The 22,070-nt window shown below is 37.5% G+C and overlaps 1 long non-coding RNA gene across 1 annotated transcript in view; it reads left to right on the top strand.

Moving 5' to 3' along the window:
* LOC101749139 overlaps window positions 1-22,070 on the top strand; it is a 219,515-nt gene that overhangs the window by 153,986 nt on the left and 43,459 nt on the right. The gene's annotated exons all lie outside the window — the stretch shown is intronic.

The raw sequence follows: 22,070 nt of genomic DNA, 5'->3' as shown, positions 1-22,070 counted from the left end.
CTTCAGAAGGCAACTAATTCTGACTAAAATCCTAATTAGGGCATTTAAAATGATCTGAAGGTGTCCATCAATCCTTGCCTAGGGAGCCTGGGTGACTAAAAGTCTGTATATCCGGTTTCAAGACAGAAATCTAGCTCCTTATTTAGTCTCCTTTCCTTTGTAGGTACTGTCACTACAATGACTATGAAAACTTTTTGGAAGCAGTGGTTGCTAGACACAGACAGATCTTATATTAAGTAGATTGAATATGCCTTATGTTGATAGATATTTCATCAGTCTGTCAGGGCTTTATGATATATTTTAAATCAGTAAGTTTTGAGAAACTGTTCAAATGTATGTTAGATACTCCAGTTCCCCACATATTTAAGAGAATAACAAGGTGCATTGTGTCTTAAAATATTCAGCTACACCACACTCAATTTTCAGACTCATGGCTTTCAAACAGAAGTTATTTATAGGTTTATTTAGCCATGAAAGAAGGTGAAAGTGATGTAGACAGTACACAGAACTATGGGAACTGTCAAAAAGAAAAGAATGAATAATATAATATAGTCCTCTATAAATGAAAGAAAAAAAATGGCTTGCTGAAAGATCTCCAAGTGTTATATACAGGAATCCTAGGCCAAATATTATTTAATGCTTTTGTTAGTGATGTGAAAGAAAGCATAAACTAAATGGTGGTAAGACAAATATGTCACAAAGACTAGTAGAGAAGATATTAAAAGTATAAATAAATAATGCTGATCAGTGTGAATTATTTGGCAACAAAGAAGAAACAATGAAAATATTGCTTTTGATACTGCCAGATTAAAAGTCATACATCTGGGAATTAAACGCACCGTCTAGATTTATAGTATGGCAGACAATGCTCTGAAAGAAAGGTCTTCCAGACTTGGTAAAGACGTCTGAACGTGAGGGTTTGCAGTGATGCAACAGAGAAAGAATTATCCCTGGATAAGTCTGAGGAAAGTTAGGCAGGGACAAAGACTGGTGTTCTGCAAATGTAATATGTATTATCACTGTTGTACCACTAAGTCACACTACTGTGTCTGTGCTTCCAAAAGGAGGTTAGCAGGTTGGATAAAATTACAAGAACTATAATGATGATCCTCTGCCTGATAAGGCACATCCCTTTTGCATGAGCAAAGAGATTATTTGTTTGCATCAATCAGTATCTTCATGAGAAAGGGGAAATTAGATTGTAAAAAATGGCCTAATCTCATCCCAGTTGTGGGGAGAAAGCTAACAGAAGATTTTGTCAAATTTAGACTGATGAAAGAACTAGGAGTGAACTGCAAATATTAGCAGTGAGTCTAAGTAAACATTAGCTACTATTGTGTAAATTGCAACAGATTATCTATCACTAGGGATGTTTTAAAACTAAGAGTATCTGTCTTTTCAGTAAATGCTTTAATGCCAGAAACTGTGAAGGTGTTGCAGGACTCACTGGGTGATGATCTGTTCTCTTGATATGCAACTGTCAGATCAGGTAATCACAACTGTTCTTCTAGGCTTCCAATCTAAGAATATTTACAAATATTTTATGAAGGACAATTCATATTAAGTTATCTTCTCATTAACCGCACTCTGAGTTCCTTGCTTCTTGACTGGTACAGTTCTTTGACAAGGTAAGGTCATCACCTTTATTTTTAGATGAAAATGTATATTTCCTCTGTATTATTGCAAGATTTTCATTGTTCATGTCCGTTTCTGTGCACTTTTTTCTTCCTAGTGTAATAAAGAGCACTGAATTTCTGGAGATTTATTAATGTAGTAATAAAATCTTCTCCAATATAAGTCCCATAATGAATTTCATAATGTTATTTGGGACTAAATTCAAGCACCTCGTGCTTCCTTTTGCCATTAATTAAACATCACTTTAGCAAAAAATCAGTCTTACACAGGAAAAGGAAGTGTCCAGTGGGCTCTACTATATATTTTTGTATAATAAATTTAGAGTAAGGGATTTTAAAGAAGGATTTATGTAGTTGCAGGAGAAGGTGTGAGTGACATAGAAAATACACAGGAGCACAGAGGCTGATAATCAGAAAAGAAAAAATAAAGAAGTGTCAAAAAGTTGTTTCTGCTCTGAGATACTAAATTAATGAAACTGCACGAGTTATTCTCCCAAGACAAAGTTGAAATAGTTTCTTTGATGTCTGTCCCTAAAATGAAAACAATGTGAAAATATGATTAAATAAATTATTCCTTAATAAGTAGACTGTAAAAGTAATAGTAAATGCACCCACAAAAGAAGCTTAAAGAGTGATAACTCAGATCATTGTATCAGAGGTGGTAGACAAAATTGCTATAATTTAGACAAAGTTGGGCAGGACTTCTTTTTCAAGCATGTAGTGTCTTGTTAGATTTAGCAGAGCAAATCTATCTCATCTTGATGTTACTGTCATCCAGCTTTGGAATGAGAGAAAAATATTAGTCCTTGCATTAGGCCAAGAAAAGAGTTTCACTCAAGATTAATATCAGCAGCACAAAAGGATGCTCAGATCACCAATTCTGTCTCCCACTCTGCTTTCTTTACATCCTCTACATCTCCAGGGTTAAGTGCTGATAAATACTGCAGTTGTCCACCTTTTGCACAGACAGATTATGGAATAATCTGTCTTTTATTTTAATGGCAACGATGAAGAAAATTCCTATAAAAAATGATGGATCATGTACTTAATTCTTTCTTTGTGTGTGTTAAAGTAGAAAAGTGGTAGTTGAGTTAAACTAGTCTGCCTATCTCTGAAGCTCCATGCATTAATGCCACATGGTATTGTGCGCAGTATGTCCCATGAGACAGGGAATGGCTCTGCTGATGTGTACTTCGCAGCACAGACTGGGAAAGGGATTGTCTCTTTAGGTCTCATCTGCAGCTGTAAATGATTAAAATTTGGCAGTTACCATCAAAGATCCTTACTTTGGTAGTTCATGCAGAGGTTAAAATAGCCACTGAAACAGAGTTGGCTGCGTGACTCTTTGCTAGCACTTAGTTTATAAACTCTCTGGGTGAGGAGAGTGGAAAATGTTTCCGCATTACCTAGCACAAATGGATGCTGTTCCAGGATTGTGACTTCTAAGTACCACTGCCTCTGATGTATGGCATGTCCAGGGAGAAACAAGCTAACTCCCAATAAAGAACTGAATAACATTTTGAAAAGATAGTAAAATGTGAGAATAATATTTTTTACTTATTTGTTTACTTATTTTAAGATATGGAAAAGTAATTCTTCCTTCTCACACAATATGACTTTTATTTTTTTTATTTTCTTGTACATCTCTTTCTCTGTGTTGGAGTCAAGACTGAAAGTAGAAAATACAAGAATATTTACAAGAAAGTCACACTTGTGGTGATTTCCTCTGTAAGCATGCAACCACAACAACAGGAGTCAATTCAGCTGAAAACACCTGTAATCTTAAATAGGCTTGAGGATGCGAATTGAACTCAAACAAAAGAATCTGTTCAATAACTTGTTTGATTGTTATAGAACAGAATCTTTACATCCTGCTGCTTGATGCAAAGGAAACATGAGACAAGATTAGATTTGGGAGCCTACCCCAGACTCTGTTAGGAGAAACTCTAAATCTCCTCCATCACACAGGTACTCTGCAGTACGTTTGCATTGCTCAGAGTGGTGAGTAATTGCTGGTCAGCAGGGATGTGTGATAGAGGAGCACTGCCATACTGGTGACCTGGAAGTGTTAGGAGTGTCTGAGGCAGCTGACCGACATCACACTGATTTCATGGACAGGCAAGGACCTGTGCATGGGTGAGCACTGGTAACCAGGCAAAATGAACCAGGAGAATTAGTGTTATAAAAACAAAATATTGCTATGGCTGTGAAAGGGAGGATGAGTTTCAGTGGCAGTGATCAAGAGAAATAAACTAAAACAAGCCTCGGGCATCAGTCCTCTGCATAGCTGAAAAATTCTTAGCAGCTGTGTGCTGTTTCAATGGAATTATAAGCACCAGGGGATGGGGAACTTCACCGTGCCATGGATAGAGCTGTGAGAGATGCACAGCTGTACCTGTACCAACAGATGTACCTAGTTTTGCCTTTATGCAATTGTTTGTGTGAAGTGCGAAGACACACTCAGCTCCTGTTCGCCTTCAGGGAGAAACATATTTCTGCAGGCAGTGTTGGAAAAAATGGAGTTCCATTAGGTAGGATAGGAGTAGGGGCAAGATGAGGAAGAGAGATAAAGGAAGTGAGCAGAATTCAGGGAAAGACACAAAGGAAAATCCAGCTGTGGAGACCCTTTATTTTGAATTCTAAAATGTATTGTGATCCAAAGCATTCAGATGCAGTACAGAATCACAGAATGATATCTCAGGAGAAAAAGAGCAGACAAATTGGATATTGAGTCACACCTAAGTAGAAATATATTTCTGTGAGGCATAGCATTTGCGTACTTCAATCTTCCTTAGTGACTTCCCTCTCACAGTACCACTCCATTACCTATGGAAATACACAATTTTTTTTCTTGCAGGCACTGAGAGAATCGAAGGTATGTGTCCAGAGAAATGAAACCTATTCCTAACATTTCTGGATATGTGCCCTTATGAAAAGGAAACTGGAGACAAAAGAGAACTGAACACATTTTTTTTTTTTTTTTTTTTTTTTGAGAATTTAAGAATACTGAACACTGAACATTTAAGAATAGAGCTTCGTTTTGGGAAAGGGATTGAAAGCTAGAAAACTGGCTCCATTCTGAATGGAAAATATATCTATTCTTAACCTAGAATTTGCCATAAAATATTTCTACTTGAAAAAAATCACTTTAATGCCACTATATGGTTTAAACCATAAGGATAACTGCTGTTGAGTAAAGCCCATTTTTCTCAATTTACTATCTAGTTTGGGATGTCAGTGACTTTACTGATTCAGGTATCTAAATTTAGATGCTTGTGTGTTGACCTGTAAAATGACCTTATAAACTTCTTTTACAGGGAATGGAGTTTTAATCTGAAGTGCTTGGAGATCTGGCACTTGTTTGTTTCACCCATGCCAAGGTATATGCCAAGGTATATGCTCTACCTAGGCAACTGAACTACCCTCATGTCTGCATGGGCTCAAGCTGAGATTCAGACTCCAGGGACTAGCATCTCATGGTATGAAAAGCAGGAAATTTTCTGTTTTCTAGGTGCTCTCTTACAAAATGCTATTTGCCCTCAAATCTGCTATTTGCTTATGGAAATCTGAGTGTCTGTGCTTTCTCAAACAGTATTAGGTATCTATCTTTCAGTATCTAAGCCCACCTGAAAGCACCCACCACACCCCAGAACATCATAATGGGTTAGGTATGTGGCTCATATCATACTGATCTTAATAATAATCTTGCTAAACACAAACTTTGATAGGTGTTTCAGATGCCCTGGAGTGTCAGCAGTCCAAGTGATGCTGTTGATAGTGCAAAGCATTTCTGGAAGAACTATACTCTTCTGGGCTGATTGTGTCAGGCTGAGTGGGGCACTCTGCATGCAATGCTCATGCACTGAAGATATTGTAAGTCAGGAGCCATAAGTCTCACCCACACAACATCTTGTAATAGAACAATTAAGTGAATGTACCATGTTTTTAAAATTGTTGCTGACAGAAATATTCTGAGGAAACCATCTGTCTTTCAAGCTGAAGTGATACTATTTCTTGATATTGAGTAAGGAGCTTAATAGAATAGCTTTATTTTCTTTGTATTTCTAATTCTCCTGAACATTTGTTTGCATATTCTGCAAGAGTGGGAGCTGGGATTCTCACTAGGGGCCAGAAGCTTGCAAGTAGAATCTTAAAAATTACTGATTCATTTGGAGGAAAATCTCTGTCTATACAAGTGAAAGGACCAAACTATTTTCATCTAAGCGAAAATAATGAGGGCCTGAATTCTGTAGCTTTATACGGAATTTTTAGCTGTCTGTCTTCATCTTTCAGGCATCCCTGCGTACACAACTGTATTCCCTTCCCTCCTTGCAATTTTGGCCAAATGCTTGGTGGTGTAATTTGGTATAATCCCATTGATGTAACTTTGCCGAGTTACCCTGGCTGAGGGTTTCCCTCAGCCTGGGCAGTTTAATCACATTTCTATGATTATTATTGAATTATAGCTTTCAACAAACTTTTCAATATCATAATTTGGAAATACCGGAAGGCAACACTTTAACTCCTGAATAAAAATATTCAGCATTTTTTTTTTTCCAGTTTAAGCACTGGCCCATAAGTATCCCATTGACAAGAATGTGTTGCAAGTGTTTTCATTGTTTTCTCTTTGCTTTGTGGTGAGCTAAGTGTTTCTGAATTTCCTGGGCGGATTCTTCAGACTGTGACATGCTGAATCTGGTTTAAGCTATTATAAATGCAGCTTGAAGTATGTAGATATATCATTATTATAATAATAATTATTATTACAGCTATTAAGATTGCTGTCACTTTTTTTATTGCTGTTATTATCAGCATTTGGAAACTATTGAATGTTCATTCTGTACTGAGCATAGCCTAGCATAGCTCCAACCAGTGCAGCCAGGAGGAGCCTTGGTTTGGGTTTGGCTCTGGTTTGTAGGGCTGGTGGTGACATGAATAATGCAAGATTCCAGCTGTTGCAATGCTTGGAGTTTAAGTGCTTTTTGTCCAGCCATGGGACAGAGATTTTAGTAACAGGACACATTTCTTTGTTAGTGGAACAAAACACTGAGAGACTTTCACAACACCTACGTGTTCTTTCTTGTTCCAGAAACTCCTATGAGCCAGAAATATTTGTTGCAGTGTGAAATGTTCTGTGAGATAATCATAGCTTTACAGAAATCTGGAAATACATAGTGGAGCAGGAGCTTTCCTTTTCATGAGCTTACATTTGCAGATGTGTTCGGCTTTAGTCAATAGAGTATTACAGACTTTATAGTGGAGGGTCGTATACACTTCCTTAACAGCCCTTTTGGTTAACAGAACGGAGAGGAAAAGATTCAAGTGCAAAAAGCACTAATTAAAGGAGTAAATCTTGGGTTTGTCCTGCTGAAGATTTAAAGGATGGTTTGGTGAGCACTGTTCTTGTGTTTAGCATCACCTCATGTGGTTGCCCAAAGCAGAAGGACCACTGCCCTACTGCTTCAGACAGCTCAGGGCAGAAGACAGCACCAAACTAGAGACTCCGTAGTCATGTTTGCACAGAGCTGTACCTGTTCTTGCTGTTGTGTTGGGGGGATGTACAGGTTGACTTAAACACATCCATGTGGCAGAACTGTGTTTGGATCAAAGTGGATTTACACACCTTCAGAGTGAGCTGCTGCAAGGGATAACTTTAGCAAGGTTGTATGAGGTGAGAGTGATTTGCTACTGTGTATTGCCTGGCAAACCTGGCCATACAGCTCTAGAACAGCTCTATGCACACGATCCCACCCTACTGTTCCTGTCCTTTACCTTCAAACTCTGTGCTTTTAGATACATTCCTCAATGTTCACTAACAGAGGGCCTAAAGGAGTAGAAAGAGTTATAGAATACACTGTAGTTTTCAAAAGATCATTGTTTTGATCTTTTGAAAAATAATTTTGTTAAGGAAAGCATCAACTTATGTTAAAGATCAATTCCTGAGTGTCATAAATGGCACTTTTTCCAAGCTCTTCCATAGCTGCAAAAGGTGTTGGGCAAGCCTCTCAGTACCTATAAACCTAACTGCTCAGTTTTCAAAGCTATTAGGAAGACCAATACATTATTACTTCACAATCCTAAGCTATAAAATACTGTGTAAACATGTGCTATTAACTACACCTATTTGTTATGCAAGGCAGGCCTGGGAATTGTTCCAGAACCAAATCAGATGCACTCCACAGTTTTGATTCTGTGATACGTAGCTATTGGTTTCAAGTTTATTTTGGGGCTTTCAAAATGGCCTTGGTCAACCATTTACATCAACTCTATTAATCTTTCTGTCTGGCTTTATTATTAATTGAAAAATGATTTCCCTATGTTGCAACCTATGCTTGTCCCCAGCAGTTTAGTTACTTGGCTGGACAGAATGCTCATCAAAATCAGCAAAAGTTATTTCCATCATCTTATCTGTACTACTGGCCAAGGTGAGAGCACTCAGCAATTTTTAAAGTGTTATCTCAGCTGTGGTCTTTGTAGCCAGATTAGTGCATGAGCAGTGACTCAATATCTGTTCAAGATCCCTGAAGTTGTTCTTGCATTAATTCTTTTTGTGTGTAACACAAGGATGGGAGACTAAAAATAGGGTTGTAATCATCCACTGGGCCAAGAATTCCCAGCTTGCGAACAGGTCTTACTGTGGCCCTCCTCAAAACAGAGACAATAATATGAGGCTAAAATGCCAGATTTTTACAACAGAAATATAAACCGTAATAAAGGCCAAAGTTATATCAAGATGTCTGCTGCTTTTCTTAAAGATTCTGAGGTTGAGGTCACCATTGGCTGTGTGCTTAGTGTTGATAATTTAGATCATATAATCAAGGGATTTGTGTACTACAACACTATGAACAAACTCCAACTTAAGGTGAAACTGTACATTCTTGTCTGCTTTCCACGCAGGCATAGAAAGGAGCCCCCTTTTCCTTCATTATGAGATAACTCATTTGGCCATATGAGATTATGGAAGAGCATGCTATCTCAACATAGTTCAACATAGTGCATTGTTATAGCACCTGTATACTCACCACTGAAGAGCTCTGGGAATAATGTCAGTCCCATGTCAGAGCCTGTTCATTTTGCCCATGCGCAGTCAGCAACTCTGAATCTACAGCACATACGAGGCAGCAGTACTGCAATTGATCTCAGCATAAATAATTCCTATAACACTCAGTACTAGGTAGAAGGTGAGAATCTGAACTGGAACAGAATTCCTTTTACCATTAATAGTTTGTTGGGCCCTGTTTATGACGCTGCAGAAACAAATCTTATAACTCTGGGTTGTATAAGCCTTGTTTTGAATTCATTTTTGATGCAATTTTCCATATATTACAGTGCTCATATCTAACAAATTAGATGGCTAATACATACTTAACTCTGCCTGAATTCTTCTCATGACTGAACTCCTGAGATTGGATTGAATCTCAGAAATAGAACTGCTTCTACTGAAAAATTGACTTAGCCTCTCCTGGACATATTTAATTGTGTTACAAGCTTATTGCTGGCTGATTCAGTAACTTGAGTACAGAAATTGCCTAATTACTTAATCAGAAAAGTTAACATTCAAAATGAAAGATAAGATTACAATGGAGGTGACTTCTAAAAGTTGTTTATAACCAGTAGTTATTGACATATAGCAGCTCTGCTGTGAACTTGGCAAGCTGTGATACACATGCTGACAATCATAAAGATAATAAGGTCAATTCATTTCAGTGAAAATGACAAGAACAGACTTGATTCAAATGATATAAGGTTTAGCAATAAAACTTTCAGTATGTGAGAATGACTCCATAAAAATGATAGTTTGAACTTGATGTTCCTTTTTGCGAGGACATCATTTCTGGTCACTTGCAGAAGAACTTTCTATAGGTGGTGTTGCCAATTCATTTGATTTTCCTTGCCAGTTTCTGAATATCTGACATTTTTTATAGTACTCTGTGGCAGATGCTGAATTGCAGATCCTGTTAGCAAAACCAGTTTCTAGCTATCCTCTTGTGGTGAAATTTTGAAATACTTATCAAAAATCATGCCAAAAACTAAGAAAGCAGAACAGAAATAAAATGTGATTGCCATTAAACTACCCCAAAACACACACTGTTAATCATATGCTTTTGAAAGTTCTTGATCTTAGACTTTTATTCCATAAGCATCTCACTGAGTCTCTTATGAGCTCTCAAGTCAGATTTTGTCTCCTCTTACAAGAAATTTCTTCTGGGTGTCATTATTTACAAATATTTCTAGAAAGCCTATGTCTTTTGTGTCTGTTGGTGTATCTTTATACCTAAAGCACTGACATAAAACCATTTGTGAAGAAACATGATATAAGAAAGGACCAAAAAAAGTCTCATTCTCCAGCTGTCCACCTTCGTCATAAATAATCTGTCTTCCCATATAAAAGACATAGGCCTCATGGAAGTATGAGGTGATCGCTTACAAAATAGCTCGTACAGTAGTTACAGCTTTCAGTTAAGAAACCAAATACTTCCAGACATTACATTATAATTTAAGAGAAATTTCAAAGCATGTATCATTGATCTCCTAAGGAAGATTTAAAAATATCATTATGCTGACAAAGAATAACAGCTTTCAATTCAGTATAATAAGCTCTCTGTATAGTATATTATATAGGTAAACATTACCACCTGTTCAGATATCTGCCTTGCTCTCTGCTCCTTTTGTGAGGGATATAACACATGGCTTACCATACCTGAAATTTTGTGTGATTGATCTGTGACTGAAAACAGAAGAATGGAGAAAAAATGGTGCTGAAGTGTTAGGAAAATCTATCTGCTTTCCTGGCTACATTCTTGTAAATTACTTTCCAGCATTTTGAGAGAGGAAGATTAATTACCTTTTGGCTCAAAGAAATTAGTAATGAAACTTTCACTGCAAAGTCTTTGTACATGGGGACACCAGAACAGTGGAACCAAACATGAATTTAAGGTTGAGGTTGCAGAATTTCCTCCTGCCACTGCTTCTCTTGAGTCTGTGCAGTTATAAAGCACCCTGTGCAGGTCAACAAATGTCCATGTTGTTACCTCAGATGTTCTTGTAAACTGGAAGACTTAATCAAACAAAAATAAAATGACTATCACAGGGAATTGGTTTAATCTGCATGGCAATGGAATTTATTACTTCAAAAGTGAAATAATCTGATCAAAAGACAACGCTTCAAAAGACAAGCAAAACATTACTTATATAGTTTGCTGAATTATAAGTAGATACACTGAATCATAAGGACATGAAGGGAAAACAGTTCTCCTGTTATAGTAGGCAGCACAGAGCCTGTCAAAAAGATAAGACCAAATAAGCTAAATATTGTTTCTTTAAGACTCAAGAACAGGGTTTATTGCATTTTAATGGCTGTGATTAATGAGGTAGAAAGCAGATGCTCTATCAGTTAAGTAGAGATAATATCATCAACGTTCAGAGTAAGGAATAGTTTATTATTTCACAAAAGCTTCATGCCCTTCTGGCCTTGCTTAGGAACTTGGCCAGATATGAAATGAAGATGAATGATAGTTTAAACAGAGTTCACCCTTCCTCACAAGACCTTATTAGTAAAATAGGATATGAAACATAGTCTTGCAATATTAGTAACATGTGCAGCACCTCCTGTAATATATATTGTTGGTTTTTTTAATAATTGACTAATAGCAAGCAGGACAGATCTCATTATCAAGGTCCACTGATTTTTTCTGTTCACAGCCTGTTGCTAAATCATTTTCCAATTATGTAATAATGTTGTAAGCATAGTGGGCAGATCTGAACTGAAATCTTAATCATTCAGTAAGCACATGTTTTTTTTTCTACTTGTAAGAAGACAAGGAACTAATGTGGAACCAACATAGGGTGACTGATCTATATAAGTCTTTGAACACTCAGCATTTAAAAGAAAGAAGTATGGAAATTTTTATGTTTTAAAGTGGAGTACTAGGAGTCTATTTTTGTTCTTTTTTTTTACCCTAAGAAGATGCTGCACAGAGATGCTCCAAATTAGAATTTGCAAGACCTGAAATACTATTGCCTATTTGTGACAAGATAGTGTTACTGCCTGAATTCTTGAAGCTGTAGGAGAAAAACAACTTATTTTTAAAAACAAAAAATAATAAAGAGAATAGCTTAATCTACAATTCCAGCCTAGAAATCCATCCATTGACACTAACTTTGTGTATAAATGTCCTTGAGCATCACTAACACTTCTGTTGCATTTTAGCAATGCCTTTTAGCCCAGAAACTCTAAACGTATGGAGAAAATGAAGTGATTTTGCTGCTTAAATCTCAAGATTATTTTCACGTTGTTGAAGACAAGTATCACACAGAAAGTGATACAATTAATTTTCTAAGTTTGCTTACCAAAAGTTCATAATTTATTATCCAGACTCCTCTGTGAGGCAATTTAGATAATCTCCTTTGGATCCTATGCTTCAGATAGGTGAATGTCAGTCCAGAAATGCTTACCCTGGTATTGAGCGATGCTACTGAATGGTGAAATTTCAAATGCCTGAAAAAAGGTGAAGCCAGGAGGAATACCCTTCTATTTTTATCCTACATCATTTTTATCTCACACTTCTTAGACAATGTGTGTTAGAAAGAATTTGGATATTAAAGAAGCAGTGTATATAAAGTTGTAGCTTGCAATAATAATGGAAAAAGCATTGAAAAAAAAACCCCGACATGGGAAAATTTACTCATAATAACTTTTAGGAGTGCATTAAGTAGATCAATAAAGACAGATCAGAATTTTTAGCTGTAGTTTTGACTATGGATAAAGTAAAAAACTTTTGAAATTTCTTTGGTTTAATCTTTAATTTACAAATATCAGTGTTCACTTGTATTCAGTAAATTGTATTTTTGATTATTAGTACCTATTTTTTTTTTCTTATATAGCTATTCTCCATAAGGTTACATTATATCAAACTAGTGAAGAGTGTTTTGGATTAAATGAGACATTGACATTTTTTCCCAATCCTTTTTAAACCCCATTACAGATACAGCCTAATTATGAAATGAAAAATCCTCTCAAATGCTGAGATGAAAGCATTTCATTTTGAAAATACTGAAATTTTTACTCTGAAAGCGTAGAGTAAAACAATAGTGGAAAAGAGGAATGGGTCTATAGCTTTCTAACTGTCAGACCCCTTTGCTCTCTGACTACATAGCAGCTAGTCTTTTCACGGTGGCTTTTCCAGTAGTGCAGCACTGTGACAACTAGCTGTTTCCAGTTATGTACTGTAAGACTACTCGGAGCAGCAAATTTTAGATCTGACAGGATTCTTGACTGCTTTGAGATTCCAGAGGTTCCCCTGCTTATTTTCTCTCAAAATCCTCAAACTAGTCAAAGTACACAAAGTGGAATGACTTTTGGAAGATTGCTGGAAGTAACAGCCTGAATAGATGATACAAGAATGTGTTAGACAGGCGGTGCTGCATATTTAGATGAAGGACAGTCACATTCCTCATACACCATCCACTGTCTCCTTACCATTCATCAGCCCTTCAAATTCGGTTCTAAGCGTATTCACAGAAAAAAATGTGGCTCTATGCTGTGAAGAACAAGCAGGCCTGTGGCCCTCAGCCCTAGACAAAATCTAGTTTTAAAACATGTGCACAAATAACTAATAGCAACGCTGTCTACCACTAGGGAAAATACTTCTAACTGAGAGATTGTTTTTCTGCTCTTGAACAAATGTGATTTTCAAATGACTCGACTTTAAAAATAACTCCATAGAAGAGAGAGAAAAATAAACAGAACACAACATTTTCCACCTCAAAAATACAGTGTACCAGTACAGGTAGGTCATTATTTAGCCTACTTATTTTTTTTTAAAGGCTTCACCTTTTCTACTCATATACATTTGCCTTCTTTAAGCTGACACTGTATCTTGCTGCTGCTACATTTGTGCTTGTTGTTGAGTGACTTGGATGGTAGAATTTCTGGCAAATGCATTTAACTTCAGTTTTTAAAACTTCAAGATAGTTGCATCCACTAGGCTAATGATTAGACCAGTGCTAATTGTGATGATATATTTTTAATCATTGCACTGTTTGTAATATTCTTTTCCCTGAGGAGTATAGGAGTATTTTGGGGAACAGATGATGCTTCACTTTTTTTTATTATTATTATTCTGATTTACAGCAGAATTCTAAACTGTACCATAAGGGATCTGTTTCCTTTGCAGCGATCAGCTCGCTTGGATACTTGAACCAGGTGTAGTGTTCTAGGACTCAGGGTAGGAAATAGGTTGCAATAGTTTCTGGGTTCTTAGGCAGTTTTTACTACCCTACTGAGTATTTGCTGCAGTTAGTTTTGTCTCAAGACCAAAGATAACTTAAATATCTGTGCAGGTATATATTTCTTCTGTATGCATTGTGGCATACCCTAAGTGGCGTAACTTAGAAATTACAACTCAGTCTGTAGGAAGATGAAATAACAAAGTCACTGCTGTGTCTGCAAAACACGTTTTGCAAAAGTGAAAAAACATTGTAATCAGATCAGGAGGCAGAATGTGTAGGAGTAAGCATTTGTATCACTTGATTGTTGAAACAAGGGTGCATTAGCCTCTGTGGTTATTGACCTTTAGCTGGTGGCAATCATACTTTTAAATCTATGCAACTATAACATCACTACAAGCACAGAATCACAGAGGTTGGGAGGGACCAACTCTTCTGCTGAACAGGTTCCCTACATCAGGTCACATACAAAAAGCACCCAGTTGGGTTTTGAATATCTCCAGAGAAGGAGACTCCACAACCTCTCTGGGCAGTCTGTTCCAGTGCTCTGTTACCCTTAAACTAAAAAAGTTATTTTTCATGTTCAGATGGAACTTCCCATCTTCCAGTGTGCACATGTTGAGCCTTGTTCTGTCTCTGGGTATCACCAAAAAGCCTCGCTCCAACCACTGACACCCACAGTTCTGATATCTGTATCTGATACCAGTATCTGTGTCTGATATCTGTATCTGATTTCAGTAAGCACTGTTAAGATTCCACTTCAGCCTTTTCCAGGGGCTGAATGGTCCCAGATTTCTCAGTCTTTCTTCATAAGGGAGATGCTCCAGGTCCCTAATCATCTCTGTAGCCCTTCACTGAAGTATTACTAGAGAGACTCGAGGACTTAAAACTGCCTCAAATCTGCCTGGTTGTACAGCCATCACACCACCTGTACTGGAGAACTGTCTAAATAAGGATTAATTAGATATCTGACTAGGGGATGGAAACACTTTTGAGTCTCCTCTGTTCTACATGTTTAGTCATATCCAAAGTACTTCCTTCTCAGATGAAGGATGAAAACCAGGATTCTGTAACTGGGAGTGAGATTGTAGGGTAAAAAAATAATGACGTAATGGGGAGCTAAGGAACACAAGGTTGGTCCTTGAGATGTGGAAAGACATCTGGGTAGAGGCTTTTTGTGTGGAAAACTTGAGATGTAAATACTACAGTGTGTAAGGGAGATAGTTGCCTACAGTCGTAGGCATGAGATTATCAGTGTGTGAAGGCAAGGGTCCTGTGCTTAGGAGTGTGTTAAGAATGAAAGTAGGGCAGCTACCTTTCAGCTTGGAAGCCTTCTTCCAAGATTTTGTGGTGTCTCTAGTACTAGTCTCCAAGCCTTGCATTGTAACAATAGCGAGGAAATACTAAAAAAATTGAAAAAAAGTGTGGCTCTTTGAAATAATGCATTTTATTTTACTAGGTTTTTGTCCTGTCTGACACAGGAGAAGAGATAAAAATAGAGGCCTGCATAGGCCACAGGATGACCACGATACTTGTACTGACACTTGTGAAAGGACATAAATACACAAAAAATATTTACATACTCACAGCTCTATTCATATTATGATGGCATCTGATCTCTTGAATAAATTAATATAAAAGTGAATAAATGCTATATACCTGAATAGGACAAGCCAGATGGTATGTGTGATCCTGGTCTTTTTTGAACCAGAGATTTCATGAAATAGATTACTATATTTCAGATATTTAGCATATATTCAGATAATTAGCATTTCAGCAACACATATTGGTTACTTAAAAATAACTGTAAGGAATGTTTACGGATATTTTCATATTGTTCATCTCTCTTTCTCTTACTTTTCTGGCAGTAGATACTTCCCTAAATACACATGAACAAGCATATTCTAATACAGAATTAAGCATGTGTATAAATACAGAGAATGGGAGAGAAAGGGAAAGGATACAGTTTTAGAGGATTTCACATTTTTGTTTCTTTTACAAAGTCTTCACAAGAAAATGTTTAATTCATCACATTTTAATCAACCGCTGTCTTGAAGCTCATGCCTCTTCCCACACAACAACCAATCTACAAGTAATGATAGTTTGGGTTTTAGCCTGAAGCTAGAGATCCGTGGGTTTGTTTTTTTTCCCCCCCTTTATTATTAATCCTGTTTTTATTGATAATATCAGTTATCTAAATATAAAGTATTCTGTCTTGCTTTAACCAAGATGATTTTTGGTAAGAGATATACTCTAAAAAGTTCAGTAATGGGACTCATAGTACTAGATTTATTAACTCCTATGACCCTCAATCAGGACTGATGCTATGTGAGTCTTGATGTTTCAAAAATACAAAACAACCTTAAGCTTATGATTTCAGTAGTAAGTAGTTTCACCACTCTGTATGCTGCTTCCTAGTGAAGATAGCCCAACTTCTTTAATATTAACATTTTGTTACCATATACGATAGTCGAAATTGCTATGTGTTCATCATTTGGATGCTCAACTGTGCTATTGCTCCAGATTCATTAATTTCAATACTACAATATACAAAGATTGTCAAAGAGCATGATTTCATCTCCAATTGGGTATGTTAACCATTTACAACAGTGTCCCAAGCAGACAATAGGAGGCCTGAGGGAGGGTGCAGCACCGTAAAAAATAAACATGCGTTTAGTCATTTTGTTTTGGTTACTCATTTCAGTGTACAGCTGCTGAACAGGCTAACACATATAAAAGGTGGGGGGAAAGAACTTAATGCAAAGATTTTAAGGAAAATTCTGATTCTCTAAGGATAAAAAGGCAAGATTTCAATTAACATTTATTTATTTTTAAATATATGTGTGTATTAGGAGCTTTGTGATGTTGAAACACTTCAGTATCAGAAAAGAGCTGAAACTTCTTATCAAGGTATAGGTATAGGAATATTTTGACAAAGCAGATGGCAGGGGAAACTCAATATCTGTAGTAATCTTCTGTTCCCATTTTCCTCCTTTCCCCACACCTTTCCCCCAGGACAGCCTATTTCAGAAGGTCCAAGAATCCTATGTATTTTCTCCAGCATTGCAGAAGTCTCTAAATGAAGAAAAGCCTGGTTAATCCATAATAATGGCAGGTCTGTTTATTGATCTCATAAATTGCACTTTACTTGACCTGTCAAAAAGGCAGCATTCTCAGCATGTACTTTCCTGCTTCTCTCATAGCCTCTCTGCCCGAGGTGAAGATTGCTCCCCCCAGCCTCTCCTCATCTTCTGGCAGCTGTTGTAAGCCCTGATCTAAACTCAGCCTTCGCCAAACAATCTATTTGAGTTCATCCTTGAGAAAGTACAGAAGGAACAATAAATACTCAATACTGATTTTTCTCCCCTACCCTTCATAACATACCCACGCTCAAGCTGAATATGCATGCTTCTTCTGAAAGGAGCAAAATTAAAATGAAAAACAATAGGAACTGGTAAATCAGCCAACAGACTGGGATTTTCTAATTAACAATACTATGACTCTTAGGAGGTGCTAACAGATATCCAATACAAAGCAAGTTATGGTTACCTTGTGGATGCTGTAAATGGATTTCCAGACCTCAACATTTGAAAGAGTGACTTTGCAAATTTTTTTTGAGATTTTTGCTCTCACTTGTAGTAGCTTTAATTAGTTGTATGGAAACTGTTGAACCACGGCCTGAACCTCTGTAGGGGCACAGGTAAATGCAATTTCACCTGAGTGTGCAGAAGGGGTGGAGCCTATCTCCACTTCTCCTAGATCCCATTTAAGGACTGACTCCCAAGGAGGAAGGATCTTCAGCTAGAGATCCTTCCTCTTAGAGCCCTTCTGTGAGCCCAGGATGTTGGTACGCTCTTTATTTCATTTCTCCTTTGTAATGCGGTAGGCTCTCTGGTCCAATACCTGTTTGCCATACAATTAGCCATTTCCAAATATTGCCTTAAATTAATAAGAAGAAAAAGGTGTGGCCAACAAATTCTCAAAAGCAAGTTCAGGCAGACAGTAATGCTAAATATGGCTGTAAGTCAGACATACTCTGACAGCTGTGTAGGGTTGTAGCATTGTCATAATTGGCAGGAGTGCACTGTAATTTTTGCAAAAAAAAAAAAAAGGGGGGGGGGGAAATGGAGCTAGTTACTGTTTTCAGTATATCTAAAATTTACAATATAATCAAGGACATTTTTCATTTTCAGGTCTTGAAGACTGTATTGAGCTTGACGTTTGCCTAGGTTGTTAAAGTATTTTAGCAGTCTGGCAAGCAGAGGCACTGGAAAACAGGAAGTACAATAAAACTGATGCTTACATGCCCTTTTCCACAGCTTTAGTAATGTTGTTATTAATATGTTCAAATTGGTTTCCTGTCCCTGTATCTGAGAAACCACTTTAGGAAACAATGTCTCAAAAGCTGTGAAAATATAAATGCATGCTATATGGATGAACACTATCCTTGTACTTATCTCCGCATAGAAGATGGTGGTGAGTTACAGCATTTTGCTAAATGTTATGCTATAATGTGATGGAAAGCACAGCAGGGCAGCAGGGTCCCAAGCTGCTGCACTGGAGGGAGGGATCTCCAGCAAGATTAGGCACTGGAATGGGCTGCCCAGGGAGGTGGTGGAGTTACTGAGGCTGGAGGTGTTCAAGGAACATTTGGACGTTGTGTTAGGGACATGGTTTAATGAGAACTATTGGTGATGGGTGGATGGTTGGACTGGGTGATCCTGTGGGTCTTTTCCAACCTTGGTGATTCGGTGTTTCTGTGATTCTAAGATGCCCTTGCCTCCACTGCCAACCCTTAAATAAAGTCTGGGAAGGGGTAGATCCTACCTCCACCCCTTATGGTCACTCAGGGGCATTGCATGAGCTCCCCTGGGTTAGCCCTGCCTTCACCAGGTGCTCAATCACCTTTTCAGGCTGAGGCTTAGCATTTCTGCTACAGCTATATTAAATCATAAGAGAGAGAATGGTTTCGAAATTGTTCAATGTGTATTTTTAAAAGCACAGAAAAATTATTTCAGTGGGAACCGGGCCAGATCAAATTACTATGGCATGCCTTCCTCTCCCCATTCATGTATTTCCTCATCTTCAGATGTCCTCTTCTAATGTCTCTGGGACCAGTGAGCAGTTTTATGGGCTGGTTGCAGCAGGTTGTGAGTGGGGATATAGAAATATGGCTTACTCTGTTTACAGTTCCTGGCTACTCTGCCCTGTCTTTATCTCCAGGGGACTTAAGGCAGTCCAGTCTCCTATCTTGTAGACATAGATTCAATTTTTCTACTGCCAAAGGGTGGAAGTGCTGGAACATTAAAAGCTCAGTGAAGAAAAGCTGTTCAATGTCTGCCATTTCTCAGGAGAAGCCAGGCATATACTGAAGAAGTTGTGAGAGGCAATGAGGTTGCTGGAGGACACAGACTTACCTTTCCAAAAAGCAGTCTTGGGCAAAGTCAGTTGATGAGTTGTTTGAGTTTGCTAGAAAAGAAGGAGTTCTTGGAATACAAGTTTAAGGATTGATTGAATTGACTCTAGTTCAGAATTATTCAGAATTTTGTTATGCTTACTGGAGCTGTGTCTGTAAAATTCCTATATTTCCAATAAATTACTGTACATGGGCTGATATAATGGACAACTGCTGTAAAACAACATTACTTCAGTTAAAAACAACATATTGATTTTCAGTGATAAATAAGCCCCCATTTCTCTCTTAGATTATCTATAATATTTTGTGAACAGCACCTGATTGATAGTAATAAGATGACAAACCAACTCCTCCATTTAACGAGACAGAGAGAACATCCAGCTAAAACAGTGTGTGCTTCTGACACCCAGAGGATGGGCTGGAATGACTGCCAGCAGCTATTGAGCTGAAGAGAATTTTAAAGGAATGAACCGGGCATGAGTCACGTCTTTCCATAGAGCAACTGTGGGCATTGGCTGCAAAAGTACTTGAGAAATCAACAAGGGCCCCTTTCGAGGGAGCCAGGGGAGAATTTCATAACTGACTTAGAGTTGGAGCTCTGCTAAGCATCTTGGATAATACTACAGTACAACTACAGAGAGTATTTAAAGACATGAAGCTTTGGATTGTAAATAACTCAAATACCAGCAAACTTGGGTGGTGAAGGGTGGCGGAGTGTTAACTTCTCTGGAAGCAGTATAAATACTTACTGCATTTATCTCACTTACAAATGTTCACTGGTGATATGTTATCAGTAATTTATGATGTGCCATGACAAATACTTACATTTCTGATGAAAATAACAATTAGTTGGAGGAATAAGGATTCTCCTTGAACGTTTTCAGCAATTGATAGGGGAAATTTCTTTCCTTCCACACATGAACTGCTAGTAAAAATCATTCGAATTTGGCAATTATCTCTGTTGCCTGAATCAGATCCAGATTTTTAGCTATTCTAAAGACCTAATATGTGCTTGTATAAAATTATTAGTATGAATAATCTGAATATCCAGTGTATGAATTAGCATGCAATCATTGTGATGAGTACAAAAGAAACTCATCCAGTTTCTTGATTCTTGAAGCAGACAAAAGTTTTCTTTTTCACAGACACAGTAATTGTTACCAAATAATGTGTTCTGAAGAAAGAGTAAAATATGCATCAGAATTATCAAGTGTGATTTCAGTCTGAGCTTCACACCTTTGTCAGGGGAGTGCTCTATTGCCCCAAAACTTTAAGCAAGGCCTACCAACCCCAGGATGCCTCTCAGACACCTCAAAATGAATGAAGTCCAACTTGTTGCTGTTAACTATAAAACTGCAGGTGGGTGCTGCACTGTTTTCACTTTCATCCTGAAGGGTAAGGGGCTCACAGACTACAAGTAAGAAAAGGGAAATGCTTTCGGAAGATGGTGACAGCTATGAGGTCTTGAAGACCTCTGTGATCTGAATGACATCATGGCTGGAATCCAAATACCACACTACTTCGGCATTTTGACTTTCCTGCCAGCATTAACTGTCTATAGCATAGCATGGGTCAGTGGTTTCAGCACCTTGTCCTTAAGAGCATTTTACTTGTGTTATTCACTGAACTCCTGTAGTGCTTTGAAAATTAATTGATTCTGAATTCAGAGAGAACCAGAAAATGATGTAAAATTATGGTTGTTTTTGAAGTCCAACAGAAGACAGCACTGTTGAAGATTTAAGTCAGAAGCTATTCACTTCCATAAGTTTTTTTTATTAAGAGAGCTGGAGAACTCCGTAATCAATTTTTTTAAGCTGCCACCTCCATATATGATAGAAGATAACTGAAAGGCACTATTTAATATTAGGAATCCTAGGTAAACCCTGGAATTGTTGGATTTTAGTTATAGATTTAATTTTATATTTAGCTGCATTCAGTCTCATCCTTCTAGAACCATTTGTATCGTAATTCATCTCCTTTACAAATCACCTGACATTTCGATTCTCAGCTGTAGACTGAATCTAGAATCTGCACCAAGCACGAGAAACCTCCAAGCTTTCCTCACTTTCCAGGGGGAATACAGGTCACTGTGGCCATGGCAGAGCCTCTGGCACCAACAAAGCAAAAACAGTTTATGAGATAGTAAGGGATGTACATAGTATGGTGTCAGAAAACTGATGTTGAATATATCTGGAAAGCGTAGGGGCTCAGTGAGAAACAAAAGCATCTCCATTTTAGTCCTTTATTGAAATCCTTTACTCCTGAACTGCTTAAAAATGCGCTCACTGTAATAGTCTTTCCATTAGTTTTTCCATTAGACCCAGAAGGGATACAGCAAAAATGCATGCAGAACAGATCAGGAATAATAATTTCAAGGGAAAAAATGCTGATTTTTTTTTTTTTTCCCCTTCTCATCCCAAGAGCTGAAGCTGGTATTTTAATTCTTAGAGAGTGGGTGACTGGCTTGTTTCAAGGGTGAAGAAGATATTGCAGGAATGCTGTGTAACAACTGGGCCTGCGGCTTCTGGAACAATGATTGACTCAGAGAATTTTGCTTTTTTTTTGGTTAAACTGCTGTTATCTCCCAGCACCTGTCTTCAAACATTGAGCTGTACTGTCTATGTCAGTGAATAAAAATGATTCACAGTTAGCAGACAGGAAAATAATCTTCAATCTGAGAAAATGCAACTGATTGTTAAAAAAAAACAAGCCACCAGCACACTAAATTATCTAACTCTTCAGATAAAATCATTAGGAAATTTATTTTACTTCTGGAAAAATATAAGATCCTC

Source organism: Gallus gallus, chromosome 2, assembly GCF_016699485.2.
Source record: "Gallus gallus isolate bGalGal1 chromosome 2, bGalGal1.mat.broiler.GRCg7b, whole genome shotgun sequence".
Lineage (NCBI taxonomy): Eukaryota > Metazoa > Chordata > Aves > Galliformes > Phasianidae > Gallus > Gallus gallus.
This window is presented reverse-complemented; position numbering and strand designations above follow the sequence as displayed.